Genomic DNA, 26,074 nt, shown 5'->3' on the forward strand with positions numbered 1-26,074 from the left:
TCTCTCTCTCTCTCTCTCTCTCTCTCTCTCTCTCTCTCTCTCTCTCTCTCTCTCTCTCTCTCTCTCTCTGTCTCTCCCTCTCTCCCTCTCTCTCCCCCTCCCCCTTGGCAAAAAAAAAAAAAAAAAAAGGGAGCCAGGAGCCCATGGCTAATGAAATAGTCCCCTGTCTGTCTTAGGTGGGCCATTCTGAGATACATTCTGGATATTTCTCAGGCGTTTCATAACATTCAAGACCCTTAATATGCTTCTTTTAAATGGACTTTCCTGCTATCTTTGTCTTATTCTTCCTGCTCCCTCTGTCCGATTCCTAGGAAACCTTACCAAATATCTCACTGGTACCAACATTCCTGTCTGTGTTTCTACTCTAGGAGGCGCACAGATGGTACCAGAAATAGTGATAGACTGAAGATAGATCAAATAGGATTAGGAACAGGCTCAGATGTAGTAAGAAACCCTTTGCTGAGATTAAGTGAGGGTGGTGATGACTTTTAGAGAGCTATAGCTTACAGTTACTGGGTTTGGTGAGTCACCAGTATTACTGGGCACTGGTAATTAAAAGGACGTAGACCCAGTGGTTTGGTTAACTACACTGTTATGGAAGACCTAGTTCAATCAACTACCAAGGGTCCTCTGCAAAAACCTGGGTTCAAGTGTACCCCAAAGTGTCGGGGAACTATCATCCCAGGCAACTCTTTTTTTAAAAAAACATTTTATTAGGGGCTCATACAACTCTTATCACAATCCATGCATATAGATACATCAATTGTATAAAGCACATCTGTACATTCTTTGCCCTAATCATTTTCTTTTTTTTTCTTTTCTTTTTTACATTTTATTAGGGGCTCATACAACTCTTATCACAATCCACACATATACATACATCAATTGTATAAAGCACATCCGTACATTCTTTGCCCTAATCACTCTCAAAGCATTTGCTCTCCACTTAAGCCCTCTGCATCAGGTCCTCTTTTTATTTCCCCTCCCTCCCTGCTCCCCCCTCCCTCATGAGCCCTTGACAATCCACAGATTGTTATTTTGTCATATCTTGCCCCAACTCTTAAGCTAACCCCAGAAAACAAATTCACCCAACCCCTCTCTTTAAGGTGACATCACAATGACTTTTCTACTACACCCTTTTATTAGATCTGCCCTTTCTGTCTCATTCTTCCTTCTCCTTCATACCTGTGGTCTGGGGTTAAGTTTCCTCTCAAAATATGAAATCAGACACAACCAAAATATTATCTGCACAAGGTCATGCCTCAGGTTCTGCTTTAGTGAGACTATGAACTTAGATTCCACAGGCAGAGGGTGGGCTGTATGATCATATAGAGGTTCCAAGGACCTGGGCTGGAGCCCCCCATTTGGAAGAGAGCATCCTATGCTGTTGCCACTATACCTGCTGCTCTGGATGAATTTCCAGGATTTTGTAGTTGTACATACTTTCTGTAGCCTATATGTTAACTTTCATGTCTGATACCTGTTCTAATCCCACTGCTTGTAATATCATTCCAGATCTTGAACCTTCTCTCCATCGAATACAGGAAGTTGTCTCACTTATGCAAAAGCTCACTGCCTTTGAGTCAACTCTGGCTCCTAGTGGCCATAGAGGACCAGTAGAACTGCCCCTCTGGGTAGTTTAAATCTTTACAGGGGAAAGTCTCATCTTTTTATCACAGAGCAACTGGGGAGTTTACACTGCTTCCTTTGTGGTTACCAGCTCATTGTGTAGCCCCCTACACCACCAAAGTCATTACTTAGCTATCGGAAAATATTCTTCTCATGGCCTCCCATTTGTCATCTTTTCAATCTGTAGCCAAAGCGTTTTAAAATTTCATTCCTTTTCCTTTATCAAAGGCTTCCATGGCTCCTGAAAACCTAGTACATTAAATACATAAGGATGAACCCAGAGGGGTTTTTTTTTTGTTTTGTTAATCATTTTGTTAGGGGCTCATACAACTCTTATCACGATCCATACATACATCAATTGTGTAAAGCACGTTTGTACATTTATTGCCCTCATCATTCTCAAAACATTTGCTCTCCACTTAAGCCCCTGGCATCACCTCCTCATTTTTCCCCCTCTCTCCCCGCTCCCCGCTCCCTCATGAACCCTTGATAATTTATAAATTATTATTTTGTCATATCTTGCCCTGTCCGACGTCTCCCTTCACCCCCTTTTCTGTTGTACGTCCCCCAGGGAGGAGGTCACATGTAGATCCTTGTAATTGGTTCCTCTGTCTAACCCGCCTTCTCTCTACCCTCACAGTATCGCCACTCACACCACTGTTCCTGGAGGGATCATCCACCCTGAATTCCCTGTGTTTCCAGTTCCTGTCTGTACCAGTGTACATCCTCTGGTCTATCCAGACTTGCAAGGTAGAATTCAGATCATGATAGAGGGGTGGGGGAGGGAGGAAGCATTTAGGAACTAGAGGAAAGCTGTATTCTTCATCGTCCTTCATCGCACCCTGACTGGCTCTTATCCTCCCCTAGAGTCCTCTGCAAGGGGGTCTCCAGTGAACCCAGAGTTGTAAGGTTCTATGCTCTGGATTCCACCTACTGGTTTTGGTACTAACTTTCAGTAGTCCTGCGTTCCAGCAAAACTCGCTTTGTTATTCCTAAGTATATCACACCCTTTTGTTTCCACGTCTTGTCTTTATAGAGACAATAATAAGTCCCAGAGAGTTTCCCCAGATTTAGGGATGCCTTAAAAAAATTCCAAGAGCCCCTTTAAAATCCACTTACAGGATTAACCTTGCTCTAACATTTATTTGTCAGTGTTCTTGTGTAGTCATTTCCAGACCGTCAGCATATTCTGTAGCTAATCTTTTATGTCTCTGGACCAGATTGAGAAAAGAGGCTACATAGACCTTGCTCATGTTGGAAATCCTCACAGTGCTTAGCACAGTGTCTGGTACGTCACAGGTAGCTAATAAAAAGTTATGGGATTGAATGGAGCTTGGTAATACAACATAGTTGAATTGGGTTGAGCGAACTTGGTAATAGTTTAACTGAGTTGCATTGCCCCTGGGGAATCTTGACTTGATTGTAGCGAAGATAGAGAAATCTTTCACACGCTAGTGAACAAAAACTATACAGTTCCAAGTTCCTGTGAAGAGGAGATCATTCTGACCTGCTACAAAATAAATAAACCGAGGCCAAAGCTTGAGAAAACTCTTGAGCCTCTTTCCTTGGACTACTTAAGAGTCAGGAAGTATATCAAATGAAGTTGCATTATCTGTTTTCGTTAAATATGTAGATTTCTATTTAGGAGATGACATGCTTAGTTTAAGGAAGATTATATCTTTAACAGTTTGTATCTGGTAGGGTATTTTAACATGTAGACGTGGTAATTGAGAATATGCACGATCCTGTTCAGTAGTAATGTATTGTTTTAATTTGCTGCTTGGTATATTGTGAGAGTAATTTGTTAATTCCTTTAATAGGTACAAGATTGAAATGGGGTGGAGGAGGGAAAAAATAAGAGTTGTCTGGATGAGCAGAATATGTTCTTTGAAATGAATCAGTCTTTGTAATGGATGCTCATTTCCAATGATTATATTGTACAGAGCATTCAAATGGGAAAAAACAAACAGAAGGCTGTTTGGGCCGGGTCTGGTCCTAGTTTGGGCCGATTCTGTACTCTGCAGCCCCTTCCCCTAGCCTCTCAAAAAGATGGATAGCCTGCTGACTGTGTGGTCCCTTCCCCCACCTTTCAAGGCCAGAGCTGGACTGTGCAGCCTCTTCCCCCACATTCCAAGAGGCAGGTCTGCTAAGGACTCTGACTCTGCCACAGCAGCACCAGGAAGCCTCCCTTCTCCTTATAGGCTCAAGCACCACAGCTCTCTTCATCTCATTTGCCTATCTCCCTGACCCAAACCCTACAAATATCCCATCACCCTGCTGACAGGCAGGATTTCCCGCACCTAATTCGGTGGGTCGTTGCAGAACACACCTGGGAGCTCAAGATGCGCCTGTCTCTCTTCCTTCCTTCCCAGGAGCTCTTTCTCTACCGCAGTAAAATCTTTCTCAACTTCACATTCCTGGTTGGAATCTATCTCCCTTCTGCGCCTCAGTTTTTCCCTCTCAGAGGCCAGGTGCACTATTTTTTTCAAAGTTATTTATATCAGCAGTGTAATTAAAGGCATTGATTTCAAATTAGGTTTTCTGAGACTCCATTTTTAGGCGACACAAAGCAACTTGTCTCCGTGGCACCTAGGCCATGACTATGCTCTCGGGGTCACATCAACCATTGCCAATTGGCTTTGACCTTTTGAAAATTGGTGATTGTTTCAAAAGAGTCCAATGCTGTTTTATCCTGCTGCCTTGGCCAATTTAGATCCAACTTCAGTAAGGGGGCCAAATGGATGATTTAAGAATGTGATGATGAATAATTACACAAAATGACTTCTCTTGTGTAGCAATACATGAATAACATCATGTAACAGATTATTGTAGAACTTTAGATGACAACTGTTGTTACAAACTCTTTTTTTATGGGCACAAATTTCCCATTTATTTCAGCAGTAGTACCAATAAACTTTTTTATGAATACCAAATAATCTCAATCACGGGCAAAAAAACAATTGGCCCAGATAGGCTAAGAGATACAGTTTAATGTAAAACTGGATGACACACTTGAAGCAGCGAGCAGTTCACTTTACTGGAAACAAAGACTAGAAGTGACAAGTCTATATAAAAGGATCAGAACAATGCAGTACTTTCAGTGTCAGGCTAAGTAGTGGTACATATTATGTGATACACAGTGAAGTTTTCTAATTGGAAGATAAGTAAAAATGACAAGCTCACATTTAAACACTAAGTTCATTGGTAAATGATGCGCTAGAAAATCCTATTTATACAGCACCCCAAAACTCATTAATTATACACAAATTCATCTTTAAAAAGAAATGAAAGACTTCTCGCCTGGCACTTCAGAACATTGTTGAGAATAATTTTAAAAGCCCCATAAAAATGGAAAGATATACTTTGCCCATATATTGGGAGACAGTATTCCTAATCTCAGTTTTTCTTAAATTGATCTGTACCTCAATGCAATTCCGGTCAATATTCTAGCGGAACTTTTTTTGGGTAAAAGTTAAGCCTTTTTTGGAAAATTTATGTGAAAAGGTAAATAACTTTCAAAAATAACAATATTCTTTTAAAAAGTTGAAAGTGATGCACAATCTGATTTTAAAATTCACACTGATGCTCTAGGAATCAAGGGAGTTCGGTATAAGCAAAAGGATAGGTATATAATATGGGTCAATTGGGCAGAATAGAAAATTCAGTAATAGACTTACAAACAAGGTCAATTGGTTTATGGGGGAAAATGCTGTGATAGTTGTTAAGGTTTTATTGAGTTAAGGATTCTCAGTAATTTGGAAGTTTAAACCTAGTAATCACTAATAATGCAATTTAAACACAATGCAATCGCCTCCATAATGAGAATTATTACAAGCAGCCAATATGTTGTAAGAAGATTAGAGTGGGAGGCCACACATTTACTTAGATCACAGTCCGAACTCAAATCAATTGAAAGGACATTTCCTTGGGGTGTGACATGCTTCCAAAATAAATATATGCTGTTGAAAAGCTTGCTTGCTTTCCTGCTTTGGTGGGCTCTGGGTCGTGCATCTGGCTCATTCTCTGAACTTCAGTGGACTTGAGCTAGTTCAGTGACTTGCCACATTACCTGCTAATCCTGGGAGTTGTCAGTAGTCTGTTATCTTCGCTGCCAACAGTGAATCAATTTGCCTTTCCAGCCCCAAATCTGCCAATCTTAGAATCATCAGTTTCTGCAGCCATGTGAATCAAGAGAAGCCTAGAGTCCAACATCTGAACCATGCACTTGGAATTTGCCTGCTTCTGTGTGAGTCATTTCAGTGATATAAAGCTCTCTCTTTATAGATACATATCTGATCTTGCTGTTCTGGAGAACTCAGCCTAAGACATATAGGAAGAAAAGTCCAAGAAGAAAAAAAGTCTTTTTAAAAAATGGTATGGTGTTTGAATGACTGATTATATAAACAGAAAAGAGAGAGAAAATAAATCTCAATTTTTACTTTCTCATATAGTAGCAATTACTTGAAATGATTTATAGACTAAAACATAAGAACCAAAATTATAAAACTTAAGAAAAAATCTTGAGACCTTGGAGTAGACAAAGGTTTTCTAGATGGTATTCAAAAAGTATAAATCATTAAAGAAAATTTTGATAAATTAGACCTTATTAAAAAATAAATTGCTCTTAGATGCAAAGTGTAAAGCAAAATTAATAAAAATGGGCCATCTTACTCCCAAAAGAAGATACTTTTCTAAAAGGCATCTGATAACCCTAAAAAGACAAATAACCCACTGTAAATATGGGACAAGTATATAAACAATCACTTTACCTAAGAGAATATTAAAGTGGCCAATAAGTACATGCAAATATACTCATTGTCCTTAGACGTTGGAAGATAAAGTCAAACTACAAAGAGATGTACCTCAGCTGTGCTAGAATAGCAATGATAAAAAACACAGAAAATAACAAATGTTGGTGAGGATGTGGGGAAATGGAAATCCTGACCCACTTTTGGCGGGAATGAATGTACGATGATAAATTAATTAAGCAATTCCTCAGTAAGTAGAATTAGAACTAGCATATGACCAAGCAGTTCCATTCTAGATATAAGCCCCTCAGGATCACAAGAAAAACATGCACAGACTTAAATTCACTACACTTCTGCTCATTTCAGGAGCACTCTTCACAAGGTAGGGGACTCAAGTACCTGTCAACACATGAATGGGTAAACAAAATATGACATATACATGCAATAAAATACTGCTCAGTTTTAAAGCCAAATGAAGTTTGAAAACATGCTCCAGCATGGATGAGCCTCAACGAACTATTCAGACTGAAATCAGGCAGGACAAAAGCACAGTTTATATAGTGTCATTTGCTTAAAATAATAATAGTAGGTATATTTAGAGACCAATGATTATTTTGATTATCCAGGTGGAGAGAAATCATTCTCTAGGAAGTCATGAATGTTTGCCCGTAGTGATGAGAATATTGACATTGACGATGGATAATGCTTACACAGCTTGACTAATGTTTCTGTTATCACCAAGTGGTACACCAGGAAACAATGTGAAATGAAAAATATATAAAGTTATATATACTTTATAACAAAACAGTAGCATTTGTAACAAAAGGCTGCAATTATTGATACTGCTAAGTACAACTAAACACCTCGTGGAATGAATGATCTTGGTTGGACGGTTTAGGCTTATGACTTAATACTATTCAGTGACTTGGTCTATTGTTCTGATGTCTCTATTCTCTTTCCTAGTTTGGTGAATGTCACATGTTGTCTTGAAGGCAGCCATTCAAGATAAAATTGACCTCTATTTGTCTGGAGCAGCTGAGGAAATAGAAAACTCAGAAGGAAATGGACTGCAGGTATAAGAGTCTCATTGCCTTGAGCTCAGAAAAAACAACGGTTGACGCTTGGTTTCATGGGTTGAATTGTATCCTTCCAAAATATGTGCCAATTTTGCCTGATCATGAGTCTAAATGATTTGGCAGTTATGCAATTAAATAATGTGGCAATTATGCAATGATCTCCCATGAAATGATAAATCAATACAAGGATTAAGTGTGGGATGCAACACTCTTAACCCTGTTTCCACCCTGATCTGTGTAAAGGGAATTTTCCTGGAATGTGGTTTGTTGATTATTATTTCAAGTATATTTTCATATGCTTATTGGGCATTCCTTACTCTGCCATTGAGTTGTTTCTGACTCACAGTGAACTATGTACTTGGACATGTCAGGAGAGACCAGTCTCTGGAGAAGGACATACTTGGTAAAGTAGTGGGGCAGTGAACAAGAAGAAGGAGCTCAACTAGATGGAATGACACAGTGGATGCCTTGATGGTCTCTAACATAAGAAAAATTGTGAAGATGGCACAGGATCCAACAGTGGTTAGTTCTGTGGTACACAGGTTTCAATGAGGTGGAACTGACATGACAGCACCTAACAACAATAATATTGGTCATTCGTATGCCTTCTTTTATTTATCTTTTGGTAAATATATACATAACAAAACATTAAAAAGCCAACAGAAATCAGAGGGAATCTGCGGCTTTTACACTGAGAAACTCCTAGACCAAAGACAATATTGATGTCAAGACACATGGAGTATCTAAAGAATATCAGGCTGACAGATTGTGTTAGTCTGGGTACATTAGAGAAACAAATCCACAGAAACTCATGTGTAAGAAGAAAAAAAAAGAAACTCATGTGTAAGAGAGAATTTTATATAAAGGTTAAGTGCACATCAAGAAAACATCCCAACCCAGTGGTGCCCAAGACCACAAGTCCAACATTAGCCCTATGTCCAAAACCAATCCACAAAGTCCTCCTCCATCTCACAAAACACACACTATGACACTGACTGTAGGAGGAGAGCCAAATCAGTGAACGTGTAAGCATCTCAGCTCTGGCAAGGGATCTCCATATAGCTAGCTGTTCCAGCATCCAGGGCTGCATCGGGGTAGGTCCATGTGGTTTCTCCTAGGGGATGTCTTGTAGGAAGTGAGCCTTGCCAGCTGAAGCAGGGAACTGGCTAAAGCAATTGAACCCTGGTATGACCAATACAAAGCAAGGGGCCTGAGAACTATAAAGGCTAGGCTCACCAAGCCATTTATCTCCCTGCCCTTCAATTAACTCCACATGTGTTTATCAGCCAGGTTGGCACAATTAACTTTGACTATATCACAGATGCTGAAAGGACAGACGGACATTTCTCTGGGGCCAACACAGAGAACAAGTTTTACTCTAGGCCTGGTACTGTGAATTCAGACTTCTACACTTCCTAAACTATGAGAGAATAAATATTTGTTAAAGTGATCTGTTTCTGATATTTTTTAAAGCAATAATATATAACGAAAGCACTTGACTACCATTAGGAGCTTTGTTCGAGGGCCCAAGAGAGGCATTTTGATCAAAAAAGAAAAATGGACAATTATTGTGGAAACTAGATTTATAGGATCCATTGAATCTAGGGAAACCCTTGAATTTATTGCCCTGAAACAAATCTAGATATAACATTATCTCATTATCTTGAAATTAAACATACATTTAACTCAATAAAATACATTCGATAACTATTTTAAATAATTACCTACATGAGATCAAATTGACAATAGAATATCTAAAGTCCAGATTAAAATTTTAATAGGTAGTGTTTAAGTTAATGATGGTGGAAAATTATGTGTAAAGATAGTGATAATAGCGGGGAGGGAGGGGATAAAAAAGAGGACCTGATGCAAAGGGCTTAAGTGGAGAGCAAATGCTTTGAGAATGATTGGGGCAGGGAATGTATGGATGTGCTTTATACAATTGATGTATGTATATGTATGGATTGTGATAAGAGTTGTATGAGTCCCTAATAAAATGTAAAAAAAGAAAAGAGGAGAAAAAAAAAGAAAATGATTAAGGCAAAGAATGTACAGATGTGCTTTATACAATTGATGTATGTATATGTATGGACTGTGATAAGAGTTGTATGAGCTCCTAATAAATTGTTTAAAAAAATAAAATAAAACAATCCACGAGAGCCCCCCCCAAAAAAGATAGTGATAATAGAGACACAATGTGAAGAATATAATTAATGTTAATGAAGACTATGTAGAAATTATTGATTCCGTATATATTTATTTGTGTACATGCTTTACCAAAAAAAAAAGGCAGAAAGGCATGGGAATGGCCAATAAACATATGAAATGATGCTTAAAATCAAATAAATAATCATTAGGGAAATGCAAACCACAATGTCTCAGCACTATAATGACTACACGAAAAAGAAAACAAACCTGATATCAATTAATGACAAGTATGTGGAGCGACTATAGCTTTCATAGATAGATAGCTGAAGGAAATTCCAAATGGAAATGTGTTTGGCAGTTCATATATTGTCAAATACATCTATCATATGAGCTAAACTTTGCTTACCTCTGTATTTCCCAAAGAGAAGTGAAGGCATCTGTCTATACGTGTACATTAATGTTTATAGCAACTATATTCACAATAGCACCAAACCCTTTAAAACTCAAATGTCTATCAATAGGTGAACTGATAAACACAGTGTAGTATATTCATACAACACAATACTACTCAGTAGTAAAAAGGAATATATGAGTAAGTCATGGAACACAACAGCTGAATCTCAAAACGATTATGTTGCATGAATGTACAGAGTTTCATAGGAGTACATACAATATAATCTAATTTATAAAATGCAAACTATACAAAATGTATAGTGACATAAAATAGATCAATGGTTAAAGGGGTTGTAACGGAAGGAGCGTTCAAAGAATCCTTTGTGGGTGAAAGAAACATTGCACACACCCTTACTTCAGCTGTTGAATGGTTCTAGCTTCAACTTTCCACTCCTTCAACTTTTCCTGCAAAGTTTGGCAAAATCCACTCAGTGTCACTTTGCCCCCCTTTCCGTGGTATTTGTATAAACTATTGTTACCATGGCTACAAAGAAAGTTAGTGATACCAGCTATCAAACTCTGAGGAAAACTGTGAGAACCATGATGGAGTTAAAGAACTAAATCAATGGGAAATTTGCATCACCTCGCCACTTGTCTGATCTTGCTGCCGAATACAACCTGGCTAAGTTGATATTATCAACATTTTGAGGGGGGAAATATGATGAAAGGGGCTAATGTAGGGCAAGGTGTGAAATTGCTAGCTACTAAACAAAGAACGCAGACCATCCAAGAGATGGAAAAGTAACTGATAATTTGGATAAATGAAAAACAAGTCAATGGTGACAACACACCTGAGACAGAGATATGTAAGAAGGCTAAAAACCTCCTTAGGGAATGTATTAGATGCGGGGGCGGGGGGAGGGGGGATTAGACCAGCTATCCCGCATCAAGCTGGGTTGGAAATGAGGCGTGTGGATGAAAGGAAAAGAAAGAGATATGTACAAAGCATGGGATCGGGAGGACTTCAATCTGATGGACTGAAGTCTCCAGTATATTTGAAGCTTGGTTTTTATACTCTTCTTACACAAGGGAATTGGTTACAAAACAAACATCAAAGAACTTAAACATTCCTAAACTCTTATCTCTGCAAATGTTACTTAACTAGTCAGTTTCTTAACCTTAGAATAATAAAAGCACTAGGTTCAAAGACAATCACACGGATATGCAAGATTCAAGAGAGCCTCAATGAGATCTTAAATAACTAAGTTATCTCTCAATGTTTTTAGCAGTAAAGTCACAAATAACAGTCATTTTGCAATGCTTTTGTCTGCAGAGACACAGAGGCACAGGGGACTAAATAGTCACCCATTAGTAAATACCTTGATCAGCTCATGCCTCCTACAATAAGGGAAATATGGGGCCTCAAAAACAATTCATTGGTTTTCATTATTTATTATGGGAAAACTATGTTCAATTAAAATTTTGGTGTTTGAACAGGAATTTGGACTGGATGGACTTCAACAACTGAGGCACCACTGTCTTTGGATTGTGGTGGCAGTTTGATGTTACAGTTCAATAATTTGGATAATCGAATTGGCTGCAGTATAATTTGCCTTAATAACTTTCATAAAGAAAGAAATATAATGAAGTGTGATGGCAAGGACAGACCAGAGGCCATAGAAGCAAAAAGCCTCCTATGTTCCAGATGATACACAGTTAATATCTGATGTACAGTATGATGTAGGGAGTGGTCTTAAAAGCGGGAAGGAATAAAGTAGGGCAAAAGATGGAGATATGGCAATGAGGTAAAACAAAGAGAAAGAAGGAGAAAGAGTTGAAAGTGGAGAAGAGTGTCCAAGGAAAAAGCATAGAGAAGAACAAAAGGAGCTGGGAAAGAGGAAACTAAAAAAAAGAGAGAGAGTGGCAAAGAGAAGAAAAGAAAAAGATAAAAGACAACCACCCACAAATATGAGTAAAACATATTGCTATAAAATTATAGAAACCTTTTTAAACAAAAGTGTCAAAATGTGAAGCTATTATTTCTTAACACAGGCCAGGGATTGGTAATCTTTTTTATGCCTAGGAATCATTTGGATAGTTGTAACATTATTGGGCCATACACAATTATCAACTTAAAAATTAGCCTGTTATATTTGGATTATATATATATATATATATCTCAACCCCAATGTGATGCCTGAATTGCTTCCTTTTGGTGAGGCAAGCAATGTTAGCTGGTCTTCATTTGGTGGGCTTATACGGGCTGCAGGAAAGATGCTCTCCACCCCTGATCTGAGCCTATACACTTCTGCAGATGGGGTTTCCAGTTCTCTAATCCTTTGCTCAAAGAATTCTGTGTTTGATTCAAACTGAGTCAAAATGCCAGTTTTAACATCCTTGAGGAACCCAGATCGTGTCCCTTTAAAATGTTCTTTGAATTTGGGAACATTAAATGCCTGAAGGGCAGGACTAGTGTGATCCATTGGATGGAGTGAAATTCCCAATAGAAAAATCCTTTAGGACAACCCACGGTATACTTGAATAATGAGCACGTGCATTGCAGTGATGGGGAAAAAAAATCCTTAGCTGAGCTTTTCAGATACTTTTCTCACAACGCAATTTTCAGTTTCCTAAAAAAAAAATTGCCATAACTCCCATGATCATCATGTGTCATTTGAGAAAATCTGTGATTACATTTGAGAATCCCCCAGAAGAGGCCCCATAACCTTCAGAGGTAAGCTCTCTGCCTTATATTGAACTGGTCTAGCAGATCACCACCGAAGACACAGCTGGACTTGTTTTTTGAAGGCATCTTAATGAGACTAATACATGTCTATTACTGAGAGGACTTTTCTGCCGACATACACTGATCATTCAGACTTGCTTTTAAACATGCTTTGTTTGAGATATTTATAAACCTGAGCATGGATGTGTTGAAATCCAAGTAGCAATACTTTCTGACCTACTATCATCTATTACTACATATCAAATATTGAAGAAAGGATTTTGGTGTCTGTGGATTTGAACGCTTGAAAATCTTTAACCACATGCTTTTTATAGGAAATCAAATAGGTTCATGTAGTTACAAGTTATGATTGAAAGCTATACCTTTGAGACGTGAAACATTTTGTTGCTATTGTTGAACTACTGGGTGGTTCTGACCCATAGTAAACATATATATATATATATATATATATATATATATATATATATATATATATATATATATATATATATATATACAACAGAATGAAACACCACATGGTCCAACTCCATCCTCACAATTGTTCCTATGACTGAGCCCATTGTTGCAGCCACTGTGTCAATCTACCATGTCTGTCACTTTGTCATGTTGTGGTGGCTTGTGTGTTGTGATGCTGGAAGCTATGTCACTGGTGAACGGATTTCAGTGGCGCTTCCAGACTAAAAACAGATAAGAAGGCATGGTCTGCCCACTTCAAAGGAAGTAGAGGGTGAAAATCTTATGCAGAGCTTGGAGACATTGTCAATTACTGAAGACCTCATGAATGTAAGCAGAAAATGTCTATTATTAGGTGCCATAAGGTCATTTGTGGCTCATACTAGTCCTTTGTACAACAGACAAAAACACTGCCTCGTCCTGAGCTACCCCATATTCAACTGCTATGTTTATACTGTGTGGCCAGTGTCAATCATCTTATGGAAAGTTTTCCTCTATTCCCCTGGCCATCTACATTACCATCCAGGATGTCCTTCTCCAGGTACTGATTCACCTGATAATATGTCTATCGTACATTACACTTGTCATCACTACCCTCAATTCTAAGGAGCATTCTGGCTATATTTCTTCCAAGACAGATTTTTTTATTTTTCTGACAATCCATGGTATATGCACTCTTCTTTGCCAACACCATAATTCGAAATCATCAGCTCTTCTTTCTTTAAAATTTTTTTTTAACTCTTCTTTCATTGTCTGCCTTTCACATGCACATGGTTGAAAATATCATTTTGGTCAGAAGCATGGCAGTTCTCAAAATGACATCTTTATTCTTAAAAGTCTTGTGTAGCAGCTTTCCCCAAAGCACTATTTTCTTGACCACAGTTCTGTGGGCATTGTTGGTGGATGTGGATTCAAGTAAAGGAAGAGCCTCCAGTTTAACAATGAGCCCATAGACTTGAACCAGACTGGATATAATCAATCATTCGATTGTAGAATCTCCAATCCTGTTCTTGATAAAAAATGTCTTTCTTTATATCTACTGCACTGGTTTTGGTTCTTCGGAGACCCCAGCCTAACACAAGAAAATAAACCATACTTATGAAGAAGAAAATAGGACAAAAGAGAAAATGAGAGCAGGAAGCACGAGCTATATACCCTTTGGTATAACAGTAGAATGATAATACAAATTTGTTTCAGAGGTTTTAAGACCATGAAGTAAAGAATTAGTTGGTCTGCATTGTCCACAAAATAAAGACGAATCAGTGATTAGCAGAAGCACATTTACAGGTAATGAAAATAAATGTTACCTCTCTATTATTTAAGAGGAACTGGGTGAACATTATACACAATAAGATATATAATGAATATAGCAATGAATTTCAAGCACACATTCCTTATTATTTCTCTATGGCATCATAGTAAAATTATGTCAAAGTAAAATTTTGTGTATTAGGGGGAAAAATTCCCTTCCTTGAAAACCCTCTCCCCCATCCCCACTATTTTTTCTCCTCATTTTCATGTATGTCTACCTCGTGTTTGTCTTGTTATTTGCATTGACACAATAGGGACACTTAGTGAAGCAAAGAAGCTAGTAAGTCTTCTCCACAAAGGAGACATTTGAAAGAGAATGATTAAGACTGAATACAGAGGAGGAGTCAGGGCAGAGCCAAAGATGGAAAGCTGAGAACTGTGCTCAGAGTTTAATGGGTGGGACAGAGATGAGCAGTTATGATGAGTAATGACTTAAGGCATGGATACAAAGAAGAATATCCTCAGAAATTCTTGTTTTGTGTTCTGTAACCTAATTCCAACTTTACCCCCATACAGACACAAACCTAAGTGAACCTTTTTGAAAGAACCATGTGGTTCACCAATGCTTTCAGAATTGAATTGTGTTTCCTCTGAAGGAGATTTTTTGCTGAGTTAAATTGGGAGCAGGAAGGACTGAATTCATTTGGATTATACCCAAGAAAAATTTCATGATCTAAAGGGCAAAACCCATTGCTATCTGCTTTAATCAGGGAATCAATTTTAGAACACCTGAAGGAAAAGCGAGATGTCAGCTAATAGACATACATTATAAACACTATATTCCGGATAGGGCAAGATATGACAAAATAACGATGTATAAATTACCAAGGGCATATGAGGGAGTGGGGGATGGGGAGGGAGGGTGGGGGGGAAGAGGACCTGATGCAAGGGGCTTAAGTGGAGAGCAAATGCCTTGAGAATGATTGGGGCAGGGAATGTATGGATGTGCTTTATACAATTGATGTATGTATATGTATGGATTGTGGTAAGAGTTGTTTGAGTCCCTAATAAAATGTAAAAGAAGAAAAGAGAAAAAAATGATTAGGGCAAAGACTGTATAGATGTGCTTTATACAATTGATGTATGTATATGTATGAACTGTGAAAAGAATTGTATCAGCCCCAATAAATTGTTAAAAAAAAAAAAAGAAGAAAAAAAAATAAACACTATATTTCTTATCATGAAATCACTGTCTTTTCACGTCTCTCTGCATTCGTGGAAACAAAAAGGTTTTATGGAGGGAGATCAGGTGAGTGAGTAAGGTGCGTGGGCAAAAGATGCATGCTATTTTTTGCCAAAATTGGTGCACTGAGAATGACGGCTGTGTGAGCAGGTGCGTTGTCAAGGTGGCAAAACCAGTCCACCATCTGCCACAAACCAGTGCCTTTTTGTCACACACTGTTATGCCACCTTTTCCGAGCCTCTAAATCAGTGGTTCTCAACCTTCCTAATGCTGTGACCCTATAATACAGTTCCTCATGTTGTGGTGATCCCCAACCATTAAATTATTTTTGTTGCTATTTCATAACTGTAATTTTGCTACTATTATGAGTTGTAATGTAAATATCTGATATGTAGGATGTATTTTCATTGTTACAAATTGAACATAATTAAAGCATAGTGATTAATAACAAAAACAATATGTAACTATATATTGTGAAATATTTATTTCTAATTACAAAAACATGAAATTTTCTCTTGAAGCATGGTATAGCATGGGTAACAGTCTTAATATAACACCAGTGAACTCCATTGCTACATTTTATGACAGTATGTGTAAAAAGCCAATGTCAGAGCATAGGTTGAGATAGCTTCTTTTTCACCAGATCAGAAATTCTCGGAGCAGTCTTTGCAAGAACACAATGAAGTTCATCTTCCACAAAAGTCTACTTCTGTATTTAGACTTGATAACCAACAAGTGGAAAACCCTGTTTCACAAAGATATGTTGTTGGAAATGGAAGATGGTGCAACACAGTTTCAGACAGAACAGGATATGACTGCAAACACTTGATCCCGAATTTTGTAACTGGCATTGTAGAGAAATCAGTTCTCGCTGCATCGCTGTTAGTAAGTTCAATGAACTCCTCTTGTGCTGTCTCAGAAACATCTTCAACTTTGACTTCAACCTCAACTTAGGCTTCTGGCAAGTGCAAATGGGATGTCAGGTAAATTTGAAAAGTACGATGAAACTTCATCTGCAAACATGTGCAAGTGTTCTTTCACAGAAACAATCATCATAATCCATTTGTCTGGTTCAATGTCACGTTCCCCAAGGAAAGCAGTTAAGGTAGGCAACCTGTAAAATTTATTTTCATCTTTTTTTGGCCAAAGCTGAAGTTCCATTTGGAATGATTGAATCTTTTCAGACAAATCGAGGTATGTTACCTTTGGTCCATGCAGTGATAAATTTAACTCATTGAAGATGGCAAAGATGTCAATCAAGTAAGCGATTTTTTTGCAGTTCACTTTGATCGCTGAAACATGCTTCGAACTGTGGTCTTGCTTTCTGATTAAAAAACGTTTTGAATTCATCAAGAAGCTCAAAAACACATTTTAAAACATTTCCTCTTGACAGCCATCTCATTTCAGTGTGAAATGGCAGAGCATTATTCGGCACATCCAACTCGTTGCACAGTTGCAAAAACAGTCAACTGGTTAAAGTGCTCACTTTTACAAAATTGTTGAACTTATGACACTTTTCATTACTTCTTGTAACTCTTGAGGCAGCGTATTTGCCGACCAATCTGATGACTTTTGGTGACTCATTCAGTACCAAACGTTGAAATTCAGATCCACATCCTAGCATAGCTGGAGCAACATCTGTGCAAACAACACAAACCTTTTTCCCAAGAGATCTTATGCTCTTTCAGAAACAAACCAACTGTGTCAAATACATCATATGTAATAGCTGTCATTTCAAGAGGTTTTCAAAAAAGACACTGATCTTTAAAGTTGCCATCATTAATCTACCTCACGTAAACCAGTAACTGTGAACTGTTTGCAATGTCTGTAGATTCATCAAGCTGCGTGCTACATATTGGAAGTGGAGCAGATTTAATTTCCTGGATTACCTGATCAAGAATATCAGCAGACATGTCATCTATTCTTCTGTGGACAGTGTCATTAGATAAGGAAATTGCACTCAATTTCATAACAAATTCATCTCTGATCAATGTCTTTGGCCACTGGCAACTGTAAATCCTCAGCAATAGGGTGAGTTTTCATAGCTCTAGTGATTCTGAGTGACACAAATATAAAGCTTCAATGGCGGCTACATTTTGTTTGTGGTACTTGCCACCAGTGTCAAGTCTGGCTTTCTTGAGTCCATCAGTTTGCTTCTAAAGTAGTTGGTATCCTTGTTGGCAAAACTCGGATGCTTGCTATCAAAATGGCACTTTGGTTTCTTCGGCTTCATAGATTTGGCTGACAGACTTCACAACAAATAATATGTTGGGGTTTCTCAATTCCTGCTGTAATTATTGAGGTAAAACCATACTATGAAAAATCCTCACTATATTTTCTTTTCTTAATGGTTTTCTCTACATGATCCATTGTCGGGGATGATTTGCTAATGAAAATAATATATAACAATAGCATTAATAATATAAAAGATGATACATGTCGTAGTTCAGTAAATCTAGTCAGTTCTTAAAGTTTCCTATGAGTTACCATTCCCTGTGTTGTTCTTTTTATATACCTGTTACAATCACAAGGGGCAGCATTCACATCAACCACAGCTGAATATAAAAAGACCAATCAGTATCCAGAATAAGTTCCCATGGTACAGATTTTTTTTTGCAGTAGTTTATGATTTTATAGTACATGATTTTACCTTTACCCAGTAAATATAATTCATGAAGTATTTTACCTACAATCCTGCTGCTTTCAACACAGCAGTTGCTTTCTACATAGTAGCTTCTCTCTACACACTAGCTGTTCTCTACACATGTGTGACAGATCCACATAAGTACATTATGGTGCCAACCTTGTCACATACACCTGTATTTGTCCAGGGTATATGTGATGGGGTTGACGCAATGATGTCATGCTGGGTACCCATATGTGGGCATATCTGCATGTGGGCTGACCCACCTACAGACCGATAGAGCAGCCGGTGTCTTGGTTTCTAAGACCATCAGAAATATGTGTTTTCCAATGATCTTAAGTGATTCCTATGAAAGGGTCATTTGACCCCTAAAGGCGTCACGGCCCACATGTTGAGAACCACTGCTCTAAATAGAAATCTTGATTAACAGTCTGACCTGTTGGAATGAACTTCCAATGAACTATGAGTTGACATTTTTCATCTGATGAGGAAGTTGATGAACCATCAGAATGAGATTTGTCATCAATTGACATTTCACCTTTTTTGAAATGAGAAAATCACTTGTTCACTTGAGTCTCTCCCATAGCGCTGTCTTTGTAAGCTGTGTTCAATATGACAACAATTTCTGTGGCATTTTCCTGAGTAGGAAGCACAATTTCAAAGCTGCACACTGTTCTCTTAAACTAGCCATCACAAAATATGAGGTTCGAGGTTTGCGCGAAACTGTTTTCATGAAAAATTCACTGTGACTAAAGAGAACCTTCCCAGGCAACACCACTGAGTGCACTAACTCAGAGTGAGTTGCTTGATGCTTAACTAATGGGAAAAACATGTACTATGAAAGCTCAGCTCTGTCCAGTGCAATTCCTGTATAGCTGTATATTTTTGGACACACACACACACACACACACACACACACACACATATATATATATATATATATATATATATATATACCTGAGTGTTCTTAGCAATAATTTTAGAGAGGTTTATTTTAGTGACTGCATAAGAAGTGTGAAAATATCAGATTTCAACCCTAGCAACCATGGCAAAAGATCATTTTTTTATCATATTGATTCCATATCCATACAAAAATTTCAGCAAACCATTCATAGTGCATTTTACTAGTTTAAGCGGTGTATCTTTCTTTATATCAACCAAATTAAACATATTGCCAACATCAGGCTGAAATAACAGCAGAATTTGGATTTCTATACAGAATTATTGCCATTTTATGATAAATCACAGAACAAAGTATGTTTAATTTTCTTTTAAGGCCATGCTTTGTTCATTAATTTCATCATTTCAAAAAGAATATTTCTTAAGACTCACAATAAGACACCAAGGTAAGTGGCCCATACAGGGAGCTCTGGTGAGTCTGGTGTCTGGGAGGTCAAGTGGAAGTGTTCTGGTGAGTGGAAAGGTCCCCACTAAGGGTCCTCCCTGTCCAGGATGTGGCCCTGCCCCACATCTGCTTTGTTTCAAGTCCCTAAGATCTGGGTCCACATACCAGGGATTTCCCGCTGTCTGTGTGACCCTTGTGTACCTTGGTCGCCACCAGCCAGTGGCCCCCCCTCCCATCTACCCCTTGTCTTGGTCACTGTGCTAGAAACAGGACAGGTATTGTGTAGAGGTCCCCAAGGCCAGGTCTGACCACCACATAGCAGCTGTCTACTTGTGGCTCCCACCTGGGGGAGCTGAACCCGTTTCCAACAGTTCCTCTCCCTCCATGGGGCTAGGCGATGATTCTGCCTGGAAGCTCTGGTCCCTCGGAGCAGACACCCAGGGCCCCAGGGTCTAACCCACACCAGGTTTGATTGCCTGCAGTTGGGTGCATCAGCACCAGTGCTTGGTTGCCCAGTCCCCTCTGTGTCTCATTAGCTCCCCAAGGACATCATCCTCTGGGCCCGGTGTGCTAATGTGTGGTCCAGTCTGGCTCTTCCTTTCTTTTTCTCCCTCCCAGCATGCCTCCATGTGGGTGTGGCATACTGGCCCCTCTCCTCAACCTGTAGGTTCAGTGCCACTGTCCATCACACCCACTTCCAGGGAGGGGGTCAGTTTGGCTCTAGTTGGGGCATTATTGTAGGGTCTGCATGTCCACTCCTCATTCTGTGGAGACAAGACCAGTACTGTCCCCCTGGGTGGGTTAGTGCCCCACATCCTCTGCCATTATTTTACTTCCACCTCTATCTTTTCACTGCCCTCTCCCTCCTTTTCCCATTTTTGTGTTGGACCAACATCTACCTTCTTTGATTTGGTCCAACTTCCTCCTGACTCCCTGTATCTCAACCCAAATGTTAGGATACAGGTGGCTTCTCTTCTATACCTACTGTACTGATTACACTTACCTCAGGGGACTCATGCTGTACTTCTCCTTTTATGATTGGCTGACTTTGCTTAGTATAACACTGTGTTCTAACAAATTGGCAGTCTGAGATGTTCACACTCTTAACACAATCTCTGAAGACAAAATGGGTGCATACGCAAATGTGGTGAAGAAGCGGATGGTGCCAGGCTATTAAAAGATATAGCTCTGTGGTCTTAAAGCTTTGAAGTTACACAAGTCGCCATTCAGCAGTGTAGCAACAAGTTCACATGGAAAAAGCACACCGCCGGGGCGATCATGAGGAGTCATAGGGACTGGGTAATAGGCATCAGCAGGCACATACAAACAAAAACATAATGTTGAGAATGGGGTGTGTGTGGAGCAGAGACCCAAAGGCCATCTACAGACAATGGAACAATCTCCCCTCATAGAGGGGCCACCGGGGAGGGATGAGTCACCAGGGTGCAGTAAAGCATCAATGAAACACACTATATTCCTCATGTTCCTTGAGTCTTCCCTACCCTCCACTACCAGGACCCCAGTGCTGCTTCTCAATTCAGACTAGACGGGAACATGCACACAGCTATAGATAAGAGATGGGAGCTCACAACACATAGAATTCAGGAACAGGAGTGGGAATAGTGATACCAGAAGGGTAGGGGGGAGAGGGGGAGAGGAGGGGAGAAATGGAAAACCAGTTGCAATAATTGACACATAACCATACACCCCTCTACAGGTGGAAGGAAAACAGAAAACGTGGGGGGAAGTGAGGCAGTGGTCAGTGTGAGAGATGAAAATAATAATAATGTACAATCTATCAGGAGGTTATGAGGGTGGGGAGGAAGGAGGGAGGAGGAAAAAAGAGAAGCTGATACCAAGGGCTCACTAGAAAGTAGATGTCTAGAAAAGAATGAAGGCAACATATGTACAAACATGCCTGATTCAATTGCTATATGGATTGTGAAAAGAGCCCCCAATAAAATGATTTTTTTTTAAAGAAAGAACAGTTCTTTTCCTTTTTTTCAGGGGAGAGCGCGAACGCAATCCCCCACTACCACAAATTATGCAGTCGAGTTTCCCACATTTGGGGAAATCGCAGGGGTCAGCACATCCAGAGTGCAAAGGATAAGCCTCGTCCCGGGAAAACCACCTTCGTGATTATGGTATCTCCCCTGCCAGGTAAGTATAAACAGTTCTTTTTCTATTTGAAATGTAAGTCCCAAAGTAAACTCTTTGCCACCGAGGGACTTCAGTAAGACCCTACCTGTACAAGGTTTCTGAGAACCAAACCCCACCCCAAAAGCAACAACAACAAATTTTCTTGTTTTGGGTTTTCAGGTTTGTTCCTGGGGTTATTTGGGGAACTGATTTGGAAAATTGCATTGGATAGCTCTAGCTTCTTATTTAAAACTAGAATGATAAATTAATAAATTAGCATAGTTAAACAGAGAATATAGTGAAGCACCATCATTCTAGCTTTAAACACGAGAATAATTCAGACCCACAAATTACAGAATAAGGTAAAAGAGGTAAGAAATAATTGAAAAATAATTAGACATTAAGGAACAACCAAGGGAAGCTGAACATCATGATTGGTAAAGTAGAGGGGCAATGCAGAAGAGGAAGGCTCACAAAAAGATGAATTGACACCATGGCTGAAGCAATGAGCCCAGGAGTGGGTACAGGAATAATTGTGAAGCTAGTGCAGGAACTTAGCAGAGTTTCGTTCTGTTGTGAATAGGGTTGCTATGAGTTGGAACAAACTCAATGACACCTAATAACAACAAAAACTGAATATAGACTCATGGGCAAGTATGAACATGGAATCAACTGAATGGAATCAAGCTGAATATGGAATCGACTTGGTGGCAAGTTGATTACCCATTGAGCTGCTAATCTTAAGGTCACTAGTTTGAACTTACAGTCACTCTGCAGCTTTTAAAATATTGAAATGTTTGGAAGTCCTAAGGGGAAGTTCTCTGGTCTGTAGAGTCTCTGAGTTAGAATTGATTAGCTGGCAGTGGAGTTTTCTTTTTTGTTATGGGAGGCTGTGCACCATATACAGAGACTATAGATTGGATACTGCAAAGCCAAAACACAGTTTGAGAAGAGTGGAAAACAAAAAGACAATTGAAAAGGTACATATATGAAGGTATGAGGTCAATTTAGAATGTCAAAAATATAAAACTTCAGCAATTTCCATAAATATTTTGAAGATCTAAATTTTTCTTTTTCAAATTAGGGAGTAATATTTCCAAAAACACTATATATAGGTATCAATGGGCAATCCATGTTAAATGTTTCAAAAGTGAGGCTGATGCCAAGTTTCTTTCTAAGAAAAATCTTAACTTTTCTTTTCAGAGTTTCTGTGCACAGCTAGAGATGACGTACCATCCTATAACACGATTGGACCATTTCAATTTCAATAAAGGAGTTTGAACTCTGACAGCCCAGTTTGGGTTTCCAAACAGTTGGATCACTACTTAGCATACTCAGCTCACCACCAGACAGTCCATGATGGCTCAGAGCAACCCCAGAGCACAGAGTGGAACTTCCCTTGTGGGTTTCTGGGGCTGTAAGTCTTTGTGAGAGCAGAAAGTCTCAGCATTCTTTTGGAGAGGGACTGATGAACTCAATAGCTGGCCTTGTAATTAGCAGTTCAACACATAACCCACTATGCCATCTGAGTTCCTTATTTATTGTATAGTAACTCTTATTTCTGCCCCTCATTTAAGATAACAGATTGGAACTTTCTGCTGTTCAGTTCCTAATAAAGGTGAAGTGATACCTGAGGAAAATTCCAAGTTCATGTAATTTGCACTGTTCAAATATCTTTGAATCAAAGGACATCATGTGAAGTACAACTTGACATAAATACTTAGTACAGCTTCCTCCCCCAACTACCATGATCCGAATTCTACCTTGTAGGACTGGATAGGGCAGAGGTTGTACACTGTTGCATATGGGAGCTGGAGGCCCAGGGAATCCAGGGTGGATAATACCTTCAGGACCAGGGGTGTGAAGGATGATACTGGGAGAGTAGAGGGTGAGTGAGTTGGAAAGGGGGAACTGATTACAAGGATCCACATGTGACCTCCTCTCTGGGAGACAGATGTCAGAGAAGGGGGGGAGGGAGACTCCGGATAGGGCAAGATATGACAAAATAACAATCTATAAATTATCAAGGGCTCATGAGGGAGGGGGGAGCGGGGAGGGAGGGGAAAAAAAGAGAGGACCTGATGCAAAGGGCTTAAGTGGAGAGCAAATGCTTTGAAAATGATTAGGGCAAAGAATGTACGATGTGCTTTATACAATTGATGTATGTATATGTATGGATTGTGATAAGAGTTGTATGAGCCCCTAATAAAATGTAAAATAAATAAATAAAAATAAATAAATACTTAGTACAACTCAAAGTACTTTAAATAAAGTCAGGATGTACTTTCTGTATTTCATGCTCACTAATATTACGTTAAAATATCCTGATATTTTTTATGAGTGAGCAGATTGGAGTGATATGTGGCATTTGTTCTATTTCTTAAAATGATAATCAGCTGATCAAATATGCCCAGAAGCAAGTCTAACATTTGAGGCACCAAAATGTGTGTTGGCCAGAGAAATGACTGGTAGACTTGAATCTTGAACTCAAATGCTCTCCCAGGGCCCCTTTCAGGCACCAAATTACAAAGCGCCCATAAATCAGGAGAATGCAGGAGAAGACTTCCCAATACTAGCCCTGGTTTTCACACATTTATAAATTGTGTGTTTTTAAGACTGTTTAACACAATTTAATTATCATGTCAACCTCTATATTGTCCCTAAAATCATTTAGCATCTGGCAAATGCGATGTGTTTGCTGGATGCTACAATGTGTTCTTACATGCTGATTTAAAATAACATCTGCTGTAAGAAGTTAAAGACTATGTCTTAACATCTAAGTCATTACCTCATCAAATCTGACACTTTTCTTTTATTGGAGACTCATACAATTCTTATACAATTCTTATCATAATCCATACATACATCCATTGTGTCAAACACATTTGTAATTTTGTTGCCATCATCATTCTCAAACCATTTTCATTCTACTTGAGCCCTTGGTATCAAGTCCTCATTTTTTTCCCCTCCCTCCCCCCGCCCTCACAAACACTTGATAATTTATAAATTATTATTATTTTGTCATGTCTTACACTGTCCGATGTCTCCCTTCATCCACTTTTCTGTTGTCTGTCCCCCAGGAAGGAGGTTATATGTAGATCCTTGCTATCTGTTCCCCTTTCTCTCCCTCCCACCTTTCCCTTCCCTTCCTGGTATCGCTACTCTCATTATTGGACCCGAGGGCTTTATCTGTCCTGGATTCCCTATGTTTCCAGCTCCTATCTGTGCCAGTGTACATGCTCTGATCTAGCTGGATTTGTAAGGTAGAATTGGGATCATGGTAGTTGGGGGTAAGGGGTGGGGAGGAAGCATTAAAGAACTAGAGGAAAATTGAATGTTTCATCAGTGCTATACTGCACTCTAACTCACTTGTCTCTTCCTGTGACCCTTCGGTAAGGGGATGTCCAGTTGCCTACAGATGACTTTGGGTCTCCAATCCACACTCCCCCTCATTTAAAATGATATGATTTTTTTTTGTTCTTTGATGTCTGATACCTGATCCCATTGACACCTCATGATCACACAGGCTGGTGTGCTTATCCTATGTGGGTTTTGTTGCTTCTTAGCTAGATGGTCACTTGTTTATCTTCAAGCCTTTAAGAACCCAGACACTATATCTTTTGATAGCCGGCCACCATCAGCTTTCTTCACCACATTTGCTTATGCATTCGCTTTGTCTTCAGTGATCATGTCAGGGAATGCCAGTTTAATAGAACAAAGTGTTCTTGCATTGAGGGAGTACTTGAGTAGAGGCCCAATGTTCATCTACTACCTTAATACTAAACCTATAAATATATGCACATAGATCTATTTCCCCATCGTCATATATAAATATATTTGCATATAAATCTGATGCTTTTCAAGAATAAAATGATATTTTAACTTTGATGGGGAAAATAGAGAAATCAAATAATAACACTGAGGAAGAAAAGTTATTATAATTCCTGTAACTTTGTTATTATGACTAATAATAGTGTAAAAAATTAGTGACTGTTTCCAAGAAAAAATAATTTTCTAAAGGAAATGAATTTTACTGATATACTTAAATCTAAGGTTTCATGAATGTTTTGGGACTTATTCCTTGTGAAAATTAAGATCTACTTTTTCATGATTACCACTTAATTAGATTCATAATGGGAAAATACAAGGAAAATATTATATCGTAAGCCACTTAGCTGCTAATAAGCATCTTTAGATAACTTAAATTGAAGGAAATCTTCATTTGCTACTTACAGAATTTTCTTCCCTTCTTTGGTCCT

At 38.8% G+C, this 26,074-nt stretch overlaps 1 protein-coding gene and 1 non-coding gene across 2 annotated transcripts in view; both read right to left on the minus strand.

Annotated features, from left to right (window-relative positions):
• MARCHF1 (membrane associated ring-CH-type finger 1) overlaps positions 1-26,074 on the minus strand; it is a 526,762-nt gene that overhangs the window by 185,327 nt on the left and 315,361 nt on the right. The gene's annotated exons all lie outside the window — the stretch shown is intronic.
• Positions 21,681-21,844, minus strand: LOC142444074 (U1 spliceosomal RNA). Its single transcript, XR_012783749.1, has one exon. It is a non-coding gene; the product is annotated as a U1 spliceosomal RNA (small nuclear RNA).

Source organism: Tenrec ecaudatus, chromosome 3 (assembly GCF_050624435.1).
Source record: "Tenrec ecaudatus isolate mTenEca1 chromosome 3, mTenEca1.hap1, whole genome shotgun sequence".
In the NCBI taxonomy this organism is placed as follows: Eukaryota; Metazoa; Chordata; class Mammalia; order Afrosoricida; family Tenrecidae; genus Tenrec; species Tenrec ecaudatus.